Source organism: Camelus ferus, chromosome 9 (assembly GCF_009834535.1).
Source record: "Camelus ferus isolate YT-003-E chromosome 9, BCGSAC_Cfer_1.0, whole genome shotgun sequence".
Lineage (NCBI taxonomy): Eukaryota > Metazoa > Chordata > Mammalia > Artiodactyla > Camelidae > Camelus > Camelus ferus.
Window position 1 is genome coordinate 545,510 of NC_045704.1, and position 15,777 is coordinate 561,286.

A 15,777-nucleotide genomic window follows, 5' to 3' on the forward strand; every position below is an offset into this window, starting at 1 on the left:
TTAGCATGTGGAGAGACGTTCTTTCATCTAGAACAAAGGGAACGGGTTGTAGGGGAAATTATTACTCTGGTTTCTCAGTCTGTTTCCTAGTGCCGGTTTGAAGTTCCTGGAATTTTCACTGTAATAGAGATTTGTAGCTAGTACCTCCCCATATATATGTATGCAGTGGAGTTTGCAACTAAAAAGAAACTTTGTGTTCCCAACAAGCTAGGTGAAATACGGCTTTCACACACACATATCTCTCAGAACTGAGAATGTTGAGAGAAGTTCGTTCATCTAGCACAAATTGAACGGGTTGCAGGAGAAAATTTTACTCTGGATTCACAGTCTGTTTCCTAGGGCCGGGTTGAGTTTCCTGCAGGTTTCACTGTAAAACCGAGTTGGATCTAGTACCTTCCCATATATATGTATGGAGTGGATTTTGCAACTGAAAAGAGACTTTGTGTTCCCAAAAATCTAGGTGAAGGACGGCTTTCACACACACTTACCTCTCAGAACTGAGCGTGTGGAGAGACGTTCGTTCATCTAGCTCAAAGGGAACGGGTTGGTGGAGAAACTTTTACTCTGCTTTCTCAGTCTGTTTCTTAGTGCCGGTTTGAATTTCCTGCAGTTTTCACTGTAAAACCGATTTGGAGCTAGTACCTCCCGGTATATAAGTATGGAGTGGAGTTTGCAACTGAAAAGAAACTTTGTGTTCCCAACAAGCTAGGTGAATTACGGCTTTCTCACACACTTATCTCTCAAAAATGAGCATGTGGAGTGACGTTCGTTCATCTAGCACAAAGGGAACGGGTTGCAGGAGAAACTTTTACTACGGTTTCTCAGAATGTTTCCAAGTGCCATTTTGATGTTCCTGCACTTTTGAGTGTAAAACAGAGTTGGATCTTGTACCTCACCATATAAATATAAGGAGTGGAGCTTGCAACTAAAAATAAACTTTGAGTTACCAACAAGCTAGGTGAAGGACGGCTTTCACACACACTTATCTCTCACATATGAGCATTTGGATAGACACTCGTTCATCTAGCATAAAGAGAACGGTTTTCAGAGGAAATTTTTACTCTGGTTTCTCAGTCTGTTTCCTAGTGCCGGTTTGAAGTTCCTGCAGTTTACACTGTAAAACCGAGTTTGGGCTAGTACATCCCAATATATATGTATGGAGTGGAATTTGCAACTGAAAAGAAACTTTGTGTTCCTAACAAGATAGGTGAAGTGTAGCATTCAAACACACTTATCTCTCAGAACTGATCATGTGGAGAGACATTCGTTCACCTAGCACAAAGGGAAGTGTTTGCAGGAGAAACGTTTTCTCTGATTTCTCAGTGTGTTTCCTAGTGCCGGTTTGAATTTCCTGCAGTTTTCACTGTAAAATCGATTTGGAGCTAGTACCTCCCCATATATAAGTATGGAGTGGAGTATGCAACTGAAAAGAAACTTTGTGTTCCCAACAAGCTATGTGAAGTACGGATTTCTCACACACTTTTCTCTCAAAACTGAGCATGTGGAGTGACGTTCGTTCATCTAGCACAAAGGGAAATTGTTGCAGGAAAATTTTACACTGTTTTCTCAGTCTGATTCCAAGTCCCGGTTTTAAGTCCCTGCAGTTTTCACTGTAAAATCGTATTGGAGCTAGAAATTAACCATATATAAGTTTGGAGTGGGGTTTGCAACTGAAAAGTATCTTTGTGTTCCCAACAAGCTAGGTGCAGTACGGCTTTCACACACACTTATCTCTCACAAATGACCATGTGTAGAAACGTTCGTTCATCTAGCACAAATGGAACGGGTTGCAGGGGAAACATTTACTCTGGTTTCTCAGTCTGTTTCCCAGTGCCGATATGAAGTTCCTGCTGTTTTCTCTGTATAACCGTGTTGGAGCTTGTACCTCCTCATATATATATATAAGGATTGGAGTTGGCAATTTAAAAGAAACGATCTGTTGCCAAAAAGCTCTGTGAAGGACCGCTTTCACACACACTTATCTCTCACAACTGATCATGTGGAGAGACGTTCGTTCATCTAGCACAAAGGGATCGGGTTGCAGGAAAATTTTACTCTGTTTTCTCAGTCCGTTTCCAAGTGCCGGTTTGAAGTTCCTGCAGTTTTCACTGTAAAATCGAGTTTAGCTAGTACCTCGCCATATATATGTATGTAGTGGACTTTTCAACTGAAATAAACTTTGTATTCAAAACAAGCTAGATGAAGGACGGCTTTGACAGACACTTACCTCTCAGAATTTAGCATGTGGAGAGACGTTCGTTCATCTAGCACAAAGGGAACGGTTTGCAGGGGAAATTATTACTTTGGTTTCTCAGTCTGTTTCCTAGTGCCGGTTTAAAGTTCCTGGAGTTTTCACTGTAATAGAGATTTAGAGCTATTTCCTCCCCATATATATGTATGGAGTGGAGTTTGCAACTAAAAAGAATCTTTGTGTTCCCAACAAGCTAGGTGAAATACGGCTTTCACACACACTTATCTCTCACATCTGATCATGTGGAGAGAATTTCGTTCATCTAGCACAAATGGAACGGGTTGCAGGAGAAATTTTACTCTGGATTCTCAGTCTGTTTCCTAGTGCCGGGTTGAGGTTCCTGCAGTTTTCACTGTAAAACCGTGTCGGATCTAGTACCTTCCCATATATATGTATGGAGTGGATTTTGCAACTGTAAAGAGACTTTGTGTTCCCAAAAATCTAGGTGAAGGACGGATTTCACACACACTTACCTCTCAGAAATGAGCATGTGGAGAGACGTTCGTTCATCTAGCTCAAAGGGAACGGGTTGGTGGAGAAACTTTTACTCTGCTTTCTCAGTCTGTTTCCTAGTGCCGGTTTTAATTTCCTGCAGTTTTCACTGTAAAACCGATTTGGAGCTAGTACCTCCCGGTATATAAGAATGGAGTGGAGTTTGCAACTGAAAATAAACTTTGTGTTCCCAACAAGCTAGTTGAATTACGGCTTTCTCACACACTTACCTCTCACAAATTAGCATGTGGAGTGACGTTCGTTCATCTTGCACAAAGGGAACGGGTTGCAGGAGCAAATTTTACTCTGTTTTCTCAGTGTGTTTCCTAGTGCCGGTTTGAAGTTCCTGCAGTTTTCACTGTAAAACCGATTTGGAGCTAGTACCTCCTCATATATAAGTATGGAGTGGAGTTTGCAACTGAAAAGAAAATTTCTGTTCCCAACATGCTAGGTGAAATACGGATTTCTCACACAATCTTCTCTCACAACTGAGCATGTGGATTGACGTTCGTTCATCTAGCACAAAGGGAAAGGGTTGCAGGAGGAACTTTTACTCTGGTTTCTCAGTCTGTTTACAAGTGCCGTTTTGATGTTCCTGCACTTTTGATTGTAAAACCGAGTTGGAGCTAGTACCTTACCATATAAAATTATGGAGTGAAGTTTGCAACTGAAAAGAAACTTTGTGTTCCCAACAAGCTAATTGAAGGACGGCTTTCACACACACTTATCTCTCACATTGAGCAACTGGAGAGATATTCGTTCATCTAGCACAATGGGAACGGGTTTCAGGAGAAACTTTTACTCTGGTTTCTCAGTCTGTTTTCAAGTCCCGGTTTTAAGTCCCTGAAGTTTTCACTGTAAAATCGTGTTGGAGCTAGAAAGTAACCATATATAAGTTTGGAGTGGAGTTTGCAACTGAAAAGAATCTTTGTATTCCCAACATTCTAGGTGAAAGACGGCTTTCACACACACTTATCTCTCACTAATGAGCATGCGTAAAAACTTTCGTTCATGTAGCACAAAGGCAACTGTTTGCAGGAGAAACTTTTACACTGGTATCTCAGTCCGTTTCCTAGTGCCGGTTTGAAGTTCCTGCAGTTTACACTGTAAAACCGAGTTGGGGCTAGTACATCCCAATATATATGTATGGAGTGCAATTTGCAACTGAAAAGAAACTTTGTGTTCCCAACAAGATAGGTGAAGGGCAGCATTCACACACATTTATCTCTCAGAACTGAGAATGTGGAGAAACTTTCGTTCACCTAGCACAAAGGGAAGTGTTTGCAGGAGAAACGTTTTCTCTGATTTCTCAGTGTGTTTCCTAATGCCGGTTTGAAGTTCCTGCAGTTTTCACTGTAAAACCGATTTGGAGCTAGTACCTCCCCATATATAAGTATGGAGTGGGGTTTGCAACTGAAAAGAATCTTTGTGTTCCCAACAAGCTATGTGAAGTACGGATTTCTCACACACTTTTCTCTCAAAACTGAGCATGTGGAGTGACGTTCGTTCATCTAGCACAAAGGGAAAAGTTTGCAGGAAAATTTTACTGTTTTCTCAGTCTGCTTCCAAGTGCCAGTTTTAAGTCCCTGCAGTTTTCACTGTAAAATCGTTTTGGAGCTAGAAATTATACATATATGTTTGGAGTGGAGTTTGCAACTGAAAAGGATCTTTGTGTTCCCAACAAGCTAGGTGCAGGACGGCTTTCAAACTCATATCTCTCACAAATGACCATGTGTAGAAACGTTCGTTCATCTAGCACAAATGGAACGGGTTGCAGGGGAAACATTTACTCTGGTTTCTCAGTCTGTTTCCCAGTGCCGATTTGAAGTTCCTGCAGTTTTCTCTGTATAACCGTGTTGGAGCTTGTACCTCCTCATATATATATATAAGGATTGGAGTTGGCAATTTAAAAGAAACGATCTGTTGCCAAAAAGCTCTGTGAAGGACCGCTTTCACACACACTTATCTCTCACAACTGATCATGTGGAGAGACGTTCGTTCATCTAGCACAAAGGGATCGGGTTGCAGGAAAATTTTACTCTGTTTTCTCAGTCCGTTTCCAAGTGCCGGTTTGAAGTTCCTGCAGTTTTCACTGTAAAATCGAGTTTAGCTAGTACCTCGCCATATATATGTATGTAGTGGACTTTTCAACTGAAATAAACTTTGTATTCAAAACAAGCTAGATGAAGGACGGCTTTGACAGACACTTACCTCTCAGAATTTAGCATGTGGAGAGACGTTCGTTCATCTAGCACAAAGGGAACGGTTTGCAGGGGAAATTATTACTCTGGTTTCTCAGTCTGCTTCCTAGTGCCGGTTTAAAGTTCGTGGAGTTTTCACTGTAATTGAGATTTGGAGCTTGTACCTCCCCATATATATGTATGGAGTGGAGCTTGCAACTGAAAAGAATCTTTGTGTTCCCAACAAGCTAGGTGAAATACGGCTTTCACACACACTTATCTCTCAGAAATGAGAATGTGGAGAGAAGTTCGTTCATCTAGCACAAATGGAACGGGTTGTAGGAGAAACTTTTACTCTGGATTCTCAGTCTGTTTCCTAGGGCCGGGTTGAGGTTCCTGCAGTTTTCACTGTAAAACCGAGTTGGATCTATTACCTTCCCATATATATGTATGGAGTGGATTTTGCAACTGAAAAGAGACTTTGTGTTCCCAAAAATCTATGTGAAGGACGGCTTTCAGACACACTTACCTCTCAGAAATGAGCATGTGGAGAGAAGTTCGTTCATCTAGCACAAAGGGAACGGGTTGCAGGAGAAACTTTGCTACGGTTTCTCAGAATGTTTCCAAGTGCTGTTTTGATGTTCCTGCACTTTTGAGTGTAAAACAGAGTTGGATCTTGTACCTCACCATATAAATGTAAGGCTTGGAGTTTGCAACTGAAAATAAACTTTGAGTTCCCAACAAGCTAGGTGAAGGACGGCTTTCACACACACTTATCTCTCATATATGAGCATTTGGATAGAAACTCGTTCAACTAGCATAAAGTGAACGGTTTTCAGGGGAAATTTTTACTCTGGTTTCTCAGTCTGTTTCCTAGTGCCGGTTTGAAGTTCCTGCAGTTTACACTGTAAAAACGAGTTGGGGCTAGTACATCCCAATATATATGTATGGAGTGGACTTTGCAACTGAAAAGAAACTTTGTGTTCCCAACAAGCTAGGTGATGGGCGGCATTCACTCACAAATATCTCTCAGAACTGAGCATGTGGACAGACTTTCGTTCACCTAGAACAAAGGGAATTGTTTGCAGGAGAAATTTTTTCTCTTTTTTCTCAATGTGTTTCCTAGTGCCGGTTTGAAGTTCCTGCAGTTTTCACTGTAAAACCGATTTGGAGCTAGTACCTCCCCATATATAAATATGGAGTGGAGTTTGCAACTGAGAAGATACTTTGTGTTCCCAACAAGCTAGGTGAAGTACGGATTTCTCTCACACTCTTCTCTCACAACTGAGCATGTGGATTGACGTTCGTTCATCTAGCACAAAGGGAAAGGTTTGCAGGAGAAACTTTTACTCTGGTTTCTCAGTCTGTTTACAAGTGCCGTTTTGATGTTCCTGCACTTTTGAGTGTAAAACCGAGTTGGAGCTAGTACCTCACCATATAAATGTATGGAGTGAAGTTTGCAACTGAGAAGAAACTTTGTGTTCCCAACAAGCTAATTGAAGGACGGCTTTCACACACACTTATCTCTCACATTGAGCAATTGGAGAGACATTCGTTCATCTAGCACAATGTTAACGGGTTTCAGGAGAAACTTTTACTCTGGTTTCTCAGTCTGTTTACAAGTGCCGGTTTTAAATCCCTGAAGTTTTCACTGTAAAATCGTGTTGGAGCTAGAAACTAACCATATATAAGTTTGGAGTCGAGTTTGCAACTGAAAAGAATCTTTGTGTTCCCAACAATCTATGTGAAATTCGTCTTTCCCACACACTTATCTCTCACTAATGAGCATGTGTAAAGACTTTCGTTCATGTAGCACAAAGGCAATTGTTTGCAGGAGAAACTTTTACTCTGGTTTCTCAGTCTGTTTCCTAGTGCCGGTTTGAAGTTCCTGCAGTTTACACTGTAAAACCGAGTTGGGGCTAGTACATCCCAATATATATGTATGGAGTGGAATTAGCAACTGAAAAGAAACTTTGTGTTCCCAACAAGATAGCTGAATGGTAGCATTCAAACACACTTATATCTCAGAACTGAGCATGTGGAGAGACTTTGGTTCACCTAGCACAAAGGGAAGTGTTTGCAGGAGAAACGTTTTCCCTGATTTCTCAGTGTGTTTCCTAGTGCCGGTTTGAAGTTCCTGCAGTTTTCACTGTAAAACCGATTTGGAGCTAGTACCTCCCCATGTATATGTATGGATTGGAGTTTGCATCTGAAAAGAAACTTTGTGTTCCCAACAAGCTAGGTGAAGGACGGCTTTCACACTCACTTATCTCTCAGAACTGAGAATGTGGAGAGACGTTCGTTCATCTAGAACCAAGGTAACGGGTTGCAGGAGAAACTTTTACTCAGGTTTCTCAGTCTGTTTCCTAGTGCCGGTTTGATGTTCCTGCAATTTTCACTGTAAAACCGATTTGGAGCTAGTACCTCCCCATATATAAGTATGGAGTGGAGTTTGCAACTGAAAAGAAACTTTGTGTTCCCAACAAGCTAGGTGAAGGACGGCTTTCACACTCACTTATCTCTCAGAACTGAGAATGTGGAGTGACGTTCGTTCATCTAGAACAAAGGGAAAGGGATGCAGGAATGTTTTACTCTGTTTTCTCAGTCTGTTTACAAGTTCCGGTTTTAAGTTCCTGCAGTTTTCACTGTAAAATCGTGTTGGAGCTAGAAATTAACCATATATAAGTTTGGTGTGGAGTTTGCAACTGAAAAGAATCTTTGTGTTCCCAACAAGCTAGGTGCAGGACGGCTTTCACACACACTTATCTCTCACAAATGAGCATGTGTAGAAACGTTCGTTCATCTAGCACAAATGGAACGGGTTGCAGGGGAAACATTTACTCTGGTTTCTCAGTCTGTTTCCCAGTGCCGATTTGAAGTTCCTGCAGTTTTCTCTGTATAACCGTGTTGGAGCTTGTACCTCCTCATATATATATATGGATAGGAGTTGGCAATTTAAAAGAAACGATCTGTTGCCAAAAAGCTATGTGAAGGACCGCTTTCACACAACTAATCTCTCACAACTGAGCATGTGGAGAGACGTTCGTTCATCTAGCACAAAGGAATCGGGTTGCAGGAAAATTTTACTCTGTTTTCTCAGTCCGTTTCCAAGTGCCGGTTTGAAGTTCCTGGTTTTCACTGTAAAATCGAGTTTAGCTAGTACCTCGCCATATATATGTATGTAGTGGACTTTTCAACTGAAATAAACTTTGTATTCAAAACAAGCTAGATGGAGGACGGCTTTGACAGACAATTACCTCTCAGAATTTAGCATGTGGAGAGACGTTCGTTCATCTAGCACAAAGGGAACGGGTTGCAGGGGAAATTATTACTCTGGTTTCTCAGTCTGTTTCCTAGTGCCGGTTTGAAGTTCCTGGAGTTTTCACTGTAATAGAGATTTGGAGCTAGTACCTCCCCATATATATGTATGGAGTGGAGTTTGCAACTGAAAAGAATCTTTGTGTTCCCAACAAGCTAGGTGAAATACGGCTTTCACACACACTTATCTCTCAGAACTGACAATGTGGAGAGATGGTCGTTCATCTAGCACAAATGGAACGGGTTGCAGGAGAAACTTTTACTCTGGATTCTCAGTCTGTTTCCTAGTGTCGGGTTGAGGTACCTGCAGTTTTCACTGTAAAACCGAGTTGGATCTAGTACCTCCCCATATACATATATGGATTGGATTTTGCAAATGAAAGGAGACTTTGTGTTCCCAACAATCTAGTTGAAGGCCGGCTTTCACACACACTTATCTCTCAGAAGTGGGCATGTGGATAGACGTTCGTTCATCTAGCACAAAGGGAACGGGTTGCAGGGAAAATTTTACACTGGTTTTCAGACTCTTTCCCAGTTTTTGTTGGAATTTCCTGCAGTTTTCACTATAAAACCCGGTTGGATATAGAAACTCACCATATATATGTTTGGAGTGGAGTTTGCAACTGAAAAGTATCTTTGTGTTCCCAACAAGCTAGGTGAAGTACGGCTTTCACACACAATTATCTCTCACAACTGAGCATGTGTAGAGACGTTCGTTCATCTAGCACAAATGGAACGGGTTGCAGGAGAAATATTTTCTCTGGTTTTTCAGTCTGTTTCCTAGTGCCGGTTTGAAGTTCCTGCAGTTTACACTGTAAAAACGAGTTGGGGCTAGTACATCCCAATATATATGTATGGAGTGGACTTTGCAACTGAAAAGAAACTTTGTGTTCCCAACAAGCTAGGTGATGGGCGGCATTCACTCACAAATATCTCTCAGAACTGAGCATGTGGACAGACTTTCGTTCACCTAGAACAAAGGGAATTGTTTGCAGGAGAAATTTTTTCTCTTTTTTCTCAATGTGTTTCCTAGTGCCGGTTTGAAGTTCCTGCAGTTTTCACTGTAAAACCGATTTGGAGCTAGTACCTCCCCATATATAAATATGGAGTGGAGTTTGCAACTGAGAAGATACTTTGTGTTCCCAACAAGCTAGGTGAAGTACGGATTTCTCTCACACTCTTCTCTCACAACTGAGCATGTGGATTGACGTTCGTTCATCTAGCACAAAGGGAAAGGTTTGCAGGAGAAACTTTTACTCTGGTTTCTCAGTCTGTTTACAAGTGCCGTTTTGATGTTCCTGCACTTTTGAGTGTAAAACCGAGTTGGAGCTAGTACCTCACCATATAAATGTATGGAGTGAAGTTTGCAACTGAGAAGAAACTTTGTGTTCCCAACAAGCTAATTGAAGGACGGCTTTCACACACACTTATCTCTCACATTGAGCAATTGGAGAGACATTCGTTCATCTAGCACAATGTTAACTGGTTTCAGGAGAAACTTTTACTCTGGTTTCTCAGTCTGTTTACAAGTGCCGGTTTTAAATCCCTGAAGTTTTCACTGTAAAATCGTGTTGGAGCTAGAAACTAACCATATATAAGTTTGGAGTTGAGTTTGCAACTGAAAAGAATCTTTGTGTTCCCAACAATCTAGGTGAAATTCGGCTTTCCCACACACTTATCTCTCACTAATGAGCATGTGTAAAGACTTTCGTTCATGTAGCACAAAGGCAATTTTTTGCAGGAGAAACTTTTACTCTGGTTTCTCAGTCTGTTTCCTAGTGCTGGTTTGAAGTTCCTGCAGTTTACACTGTAAAACCGAGTTGGGGCTAGTACATCCCAATATATATCTATGGAGTGGAATTAGCAACTGAAAAGAAACTTTGTGTTCCCAACAAGATAGCTGAATGGTAGCATTCAAACACACTTATATCTCAGAACTGAGCATGTGGAGAGACTTTGGTTCACCTAGCACAAAGGGAAGTGTTTGCAGGAGAAACGTTTTCCCTGATTTCTCAGTGTGTTTCCTAGTGCCGGTTTGAAGTTCCTGCAGTTTTCACTGTAAAACCGATTTGGAGCTAGTACCTCCCCATGTATATGTATGGATTGGAGTTTGCATCTGAAAAGAAACTTTGTGTTCCCAACAAGCTAGGTGAAGGACGGCTTTCACACTCACTTATCTCTCAGAACTGAGAATGTGGAGAGACGTTCGTTCATCTAGAACCAAGGTAACGGGTTGCAGGAGAAACTTTTACTCAGGTTTCTCAGTCTGTTTCCTAGTGCCGGTTTGATGTTCCTGCAATTTTCACTGTAAAACCGATTTGGAGCTAGTACCTCCCCATATATAAGTATGGAGTGGAGTTTGCAACTGAAAAGAAACTTTGTGTTCCCAACAAGCTATTTGAAGTACGGATTTCTCACACACTTTTCTCTCAAAACTGAGCATGTGGAGTGACGTTCGTTCATCTAGAACAAAGGGAAAGGGATGCAGGAATATTTTACTCTGTTTTCTCAGTCTGTTTACAAGTGCCGGTTTTAAGTTCCTGCAGTTTTCACTGTAAAATCGTGTTGGAGCTAGAAATTAACCATATATAAGTTTGGTGTGGAGTTTGCAACTGAAAAGAATCTTTGTGTTCCCAACAAGCTAGGTGCAGGACGGCTTTCACACACACTTATCTCTCACAAATGAGCATGTGTAGAAACGTTCGTTCATCTAGCACAAATGGAACGGGTTGCAGGGGAAACATTTACTCTGGTTTCTCAGTCTGTTTCCCAGTGCCGATTTGAAGTTCCTGCAGTTTTCTCTGTATAACCGTGTTGGAGCTTGTACCTCCTCATATATATATATGGATAGGAGTTGGCAATTTAAAAGAAACGATCTGTTGCCAAAAAGCTATGTGAAGGACCGCTTTCACACAACTAATCTCTCACAACTGAGCATGTGGAGAGACGTTCGTTCATCTAGCACAAAGGAATCGGGTTGCAGGAAAATTTTACTCTGTTTTCTCAGTCCGTTTCCAAGTGCCGGTTTGAAGTTCCTGGTTTTCACTGTAAAATCGAGTTTAGCTAGTACCTCGCCATATATATGTATGTAGTGGACTTTTCAACTGAAATAAACTTTGTATTCAAAACAAGCTAGATGGAGGACGGCTTTGACAGACAATTACCTCTCAGAATTTAGCATGTGGAGAGACGTTCGTTCATCTAGCACAAAGGGAACGGGTTGCAGGGGAAATTATTACTCTGGTTTCTCAGTCTGTTTCCTAGTGCTGGTTTGAAGTTCCTGGAGTTTTCACTGTAATAGAGATTTGGAGCTAGTACCTCCCCATATATATGTATGGAGTGGAGTTTGCAACTGAAAAGAATCTTTGTGTTCCCAACAAGCTAGGTGAAATACGGCTTTCACACACACTTATCTCTCAGAACTGACAATGTGGAGAGATGGTCGTTCATCTAGCACAAATGGAACGGGTTGCAGGAGAAACTTTTACTCTGGATTCTCAGTCTGTTTCCTAGTGTCGGGTTGAGGTACCTGCAGTTTTCACTGTAAAACCGAGTTGGATCTAGTACCTCCCCATATACATATATGGATTGGATTTTGCAAATGAAAGGAGACTTTGTGTTCCCAACAATCTAGTTGAAGGCCGGCTTTCACACACACTTATCTCTCAGAAGTGGGCATGTGGATAGACGTTCGTTCATCTAGCACAAAGGGAACGGGTTGCAGGGAAAATTTTACACTGGTTTTCAGACTCTTTCCCAGTTTTTGTTGGAATTTCCTGCAGTTTTCACTATAAAACCCGGTTGGATATAGAAACTCACCATATATATGTTTGGAGTGGAGTTTGCAACTGAAAAGTATCTTTGTGTTCCCAAAAAGCTAGGTGAAGTACGGCTTTCACACACAATTATCTCTCACAACTGAGCATGTGTAGAGACGTTCGTTCATCTAGCACAAATGGAACGGGTTGCAGGAGAAATATTTTCTCTGGTTTTTCAGTCTGTTTCCTAGTGCCGATTTGAAGTTCCTGCAGTTTTCACTGTAAAACCGAGTTGGATCTAGTACCTCCCCATATATATGTATGGAGTGGGTTTTGCAACTGAAAAGAGACTTTGTGTTCCCAAAAATCTAGGTGAAGGACGGCTTTCACACACAATTACCTCTCAGAAATGAGCATATGTAGAGACGTACATTCATATGGCTCAAAGGGAACGGGTTGTTGGAGAAACTTTTACTCTGCTCTCTCAGTCTGTTTCCTAGTGCCGGTTTGAATTTCCTGCAGTTTTCACTGTAAAACCGAGTCGGAAGTAGTAACTCACCATATATATGTATGGTGTGCAGTTTGCCTCTTATAAGAAACTTTGTGTTCACAACAAGTTAGGTAAAGGACGGCTTTCACACACACTTATCTCTCAGAACTGAGCATGAGGATAAACTTTCGTTCATCTAGCACAAAGGGGACGGGTTTTAGGAGAAACTTTTACTCTGGTTCTCAGGCTCTTTCCTAGATTTTGTTGGAATTTCCTGCATTTTTCACTGTAAAACCTGGTTGGATCTAGAAACTCACCATATATATGTTTGGATTGGAGTTTGCAACTGAAAAGAATCTTTGTGTTCCCAACAAGCTAGGTGAAGGGCGGCTTTCACACACAATTATCTCTCACAACTGAGCATGTGTAGACACGTTCGTTCATCTAGCAAAAATGGAACGGTTTCCAGGAGAAACATTTTCTCTTGTTTCTCAGTCTGTTTCCTATTGCCGATTTGATGTTTCTGCAGTTTTCTCGGTATAACCGTGTTGGAGCTTGTACCTCCCCATATATATATATTGATTGGAGTTTGCAACTGAAAATAAAGTTTGTGTTCCCAACAACCTAGGTGAAGGACGGCTTTCACACACCGTTATCATTCAGAACTGAGCATGTGAAGAGACGTTCATTCATCTAACAAAATCGGAACGAGTTGAAGGGTAAACTTTTACTCTGGTTTCTCAGTCTGTTTCCTAGTGCCGGTTTGAACTTCCTGCAGTTTTCACTGTAAAATCGAGTTGCAGCTATTACCTCGCCATATATATGTACAGAGTGGAGTTTGCAACTGAAATAAACTTTGTATTCCCAACAAGCTAAGTGAAGGACGGCTTTAACACACAATTATCTCTCACAACTGAGCATGTGTACAGACGTTCGTTCATCTAGCACAAATGGAACGAGTTGCAGGAGAAACATTTTCTCTGTATTCTCAGTCTGTTTCCTAGTGCCGGTTTGAAGTTCCTGCAGTTGTCACTGTAAAACCGGGTTGGAGCTTGTACATCCCCATATAAATATATAGATTGCAGATTGCAACTTGAAAGAAACCTTTTGTTCCCAAAAGCTACGTGAAGGACGGCTTTAACACACACTTATCTCTCAGAAGTGAGCATGTGGATAGACGCTAGTTCATCTAGCACAAAGGGAATGGGTTGCAGGAGAAAATTTTACACTGGTTCTCAGCCTCTTTCCTAGTTTTTGTTGGAATTTCCTGCCGTTTTCACTGTAAAACCGGGTTGGATCAAGAAAATCACCACATATATTTTTGGAGTGGAGTTTGCAACTGAAAAGGATCTTTGTGTTCCCAACAAGCTAGGTGAAGTACGGCTTTCACACACAGTTATTTCTCACAACTGAGCATGTGTAGAGACGTTCGTTCATCTAGCAAAAATGGAACGGGTTGCAGGAGAAACATTTTCTCTGGAATCTCAGTCTGTTTCCTAGTGCCGATTTCAAGTTCCTACAGTTTTCTCTGTATAACCGTGTTGGAGCTAGTACCTCCCCATATATATATATGGATTGGAGTTTGCAACTTAAAAGAAACGTTCTGTTGCCAACAAGATATTTGAAGGACCGCTTTCACACACACTTATCTCTCACAACTGAGCATGTGGAGAGACGTTCGTTCATCTAGCACAAAGGGATCGGGTTTTGGAAAAATTTTACTCTGTTTTCTCAGTCTGTTTCCAAGTTCTGGTTTGAAGTACTAGAAGTTTTCACTGTAAAACCTTGTTGGAGCTAGAAACTCACCATATATACGTTTGGAGTGGAGTTTGCAAATGGAAAGCATCTTTGTGTTCCCAACAAGCTATGTTAAGGACGGCATTCACACACACTAATCTCTCAGAACTGAGCATGTGGAGAGACGTTCGTTCATCTAGCACAAAGGGAGCTGGTTGCAGGAGAAATTTTACTCTGGTTTCTCAGACTGTTTCCAAAGGCCGGTTTGAAATTCCTGCAGTTTTCACTGTAAAAACGTTTTGGAGTTAGTACCTAACCATATATATGTATGGAGTGGAGTTTGCAACTGAAAAGAAACTTTTTGTTCCCAACAAGGTAGGTGAAGGATGGCTTTCACAAACATTTATCTCCCACAACTGAGCATGTGGAGAGACGTTCGTTCATCTAGCACAAAGGGAACGGTTTGCAGGAGAAATTTTACTCTGGTTTCACAGTCTGTTTCCTAGTGACCGTTTGATGTTCCTGCAGTTTCAATGTAATACTGGGTTGGAGCTTGAAACTCCCCTAATATATATATGGAGTGGAGTTTGCAACTGAAAAGAAACTTTATGTTCCCAAAAAGCTTGGTGAATGACGGCTTCACACACACTTTTCTCTCAGAACTGAGCATGTGGAGAGACGTTCGTTAATCTAGCACAAAGGGAACGGGTTGCAGGGGAACCGTTTTCTCTGGTTTCTTAGTCAGTTTCCTAGTGCCGGTTTGAAGTTCCTGCCGTTTTCACTGTAAATATTGTTTGGAGCTAGTATCTCCCCATATATATTTATGGAGTGGAGTTTGCAACTGAAAAGAAACTTTGTGTTCCCAACAAGATAGTTGAAGGACGGCTTTCACACACACTTATCTCACAGAACTAAGCATGTGTAGAGATGTTCGTTCATCTAGCACAAAGGGAACGGGTTGCAGTGGAATATTTTCTATGGTTTCTCAGTCTGTTTCCTAGTGCCGGTTTGAAGTTCCTGCAGTTTTCACTGTAAAAAAGTGTTGGAGCTAGTACTTCCCCATATATATGTATGAAGTGGAGTTTGCAACTGAAAAGAAACTTTGTGTTCCCAACAAGCTAGATGAAGGAAGGCTTTCACACACAATTTTCTCTCAGAACTGAGCATGTGTAGAGACGTTCGTTCATCTAGCACAAAGGGTACTGGTTGCAGGAGAAACTTTTACTCTGGTTTCTCAGTCTGTTTCCAACGGCCGGGTTGAAGTTCCTGCAGTTTTCACTGTAAAACCTTGTTGGAGCTAGTACCTCCACATATATATGTATGGAATGGAGTTTGCAACTGAAAATAAACTTTGTTTTCCCAACAAGCAAGATGAAGGACGGCATTCACACACAATTTTCTCTCAGAACTGAGCATGTGGAGAAACTTTCGTTCATCTAGCACAATGGGAACGGGTTGCAGGTGAAATTTTTACTCTGGATTCTCAGCCTGTTTCTTAGTGCCGGTAAGAATTTCCTGCAGTTTTCACTCTAAAACCTAGTTGGAGCTAGT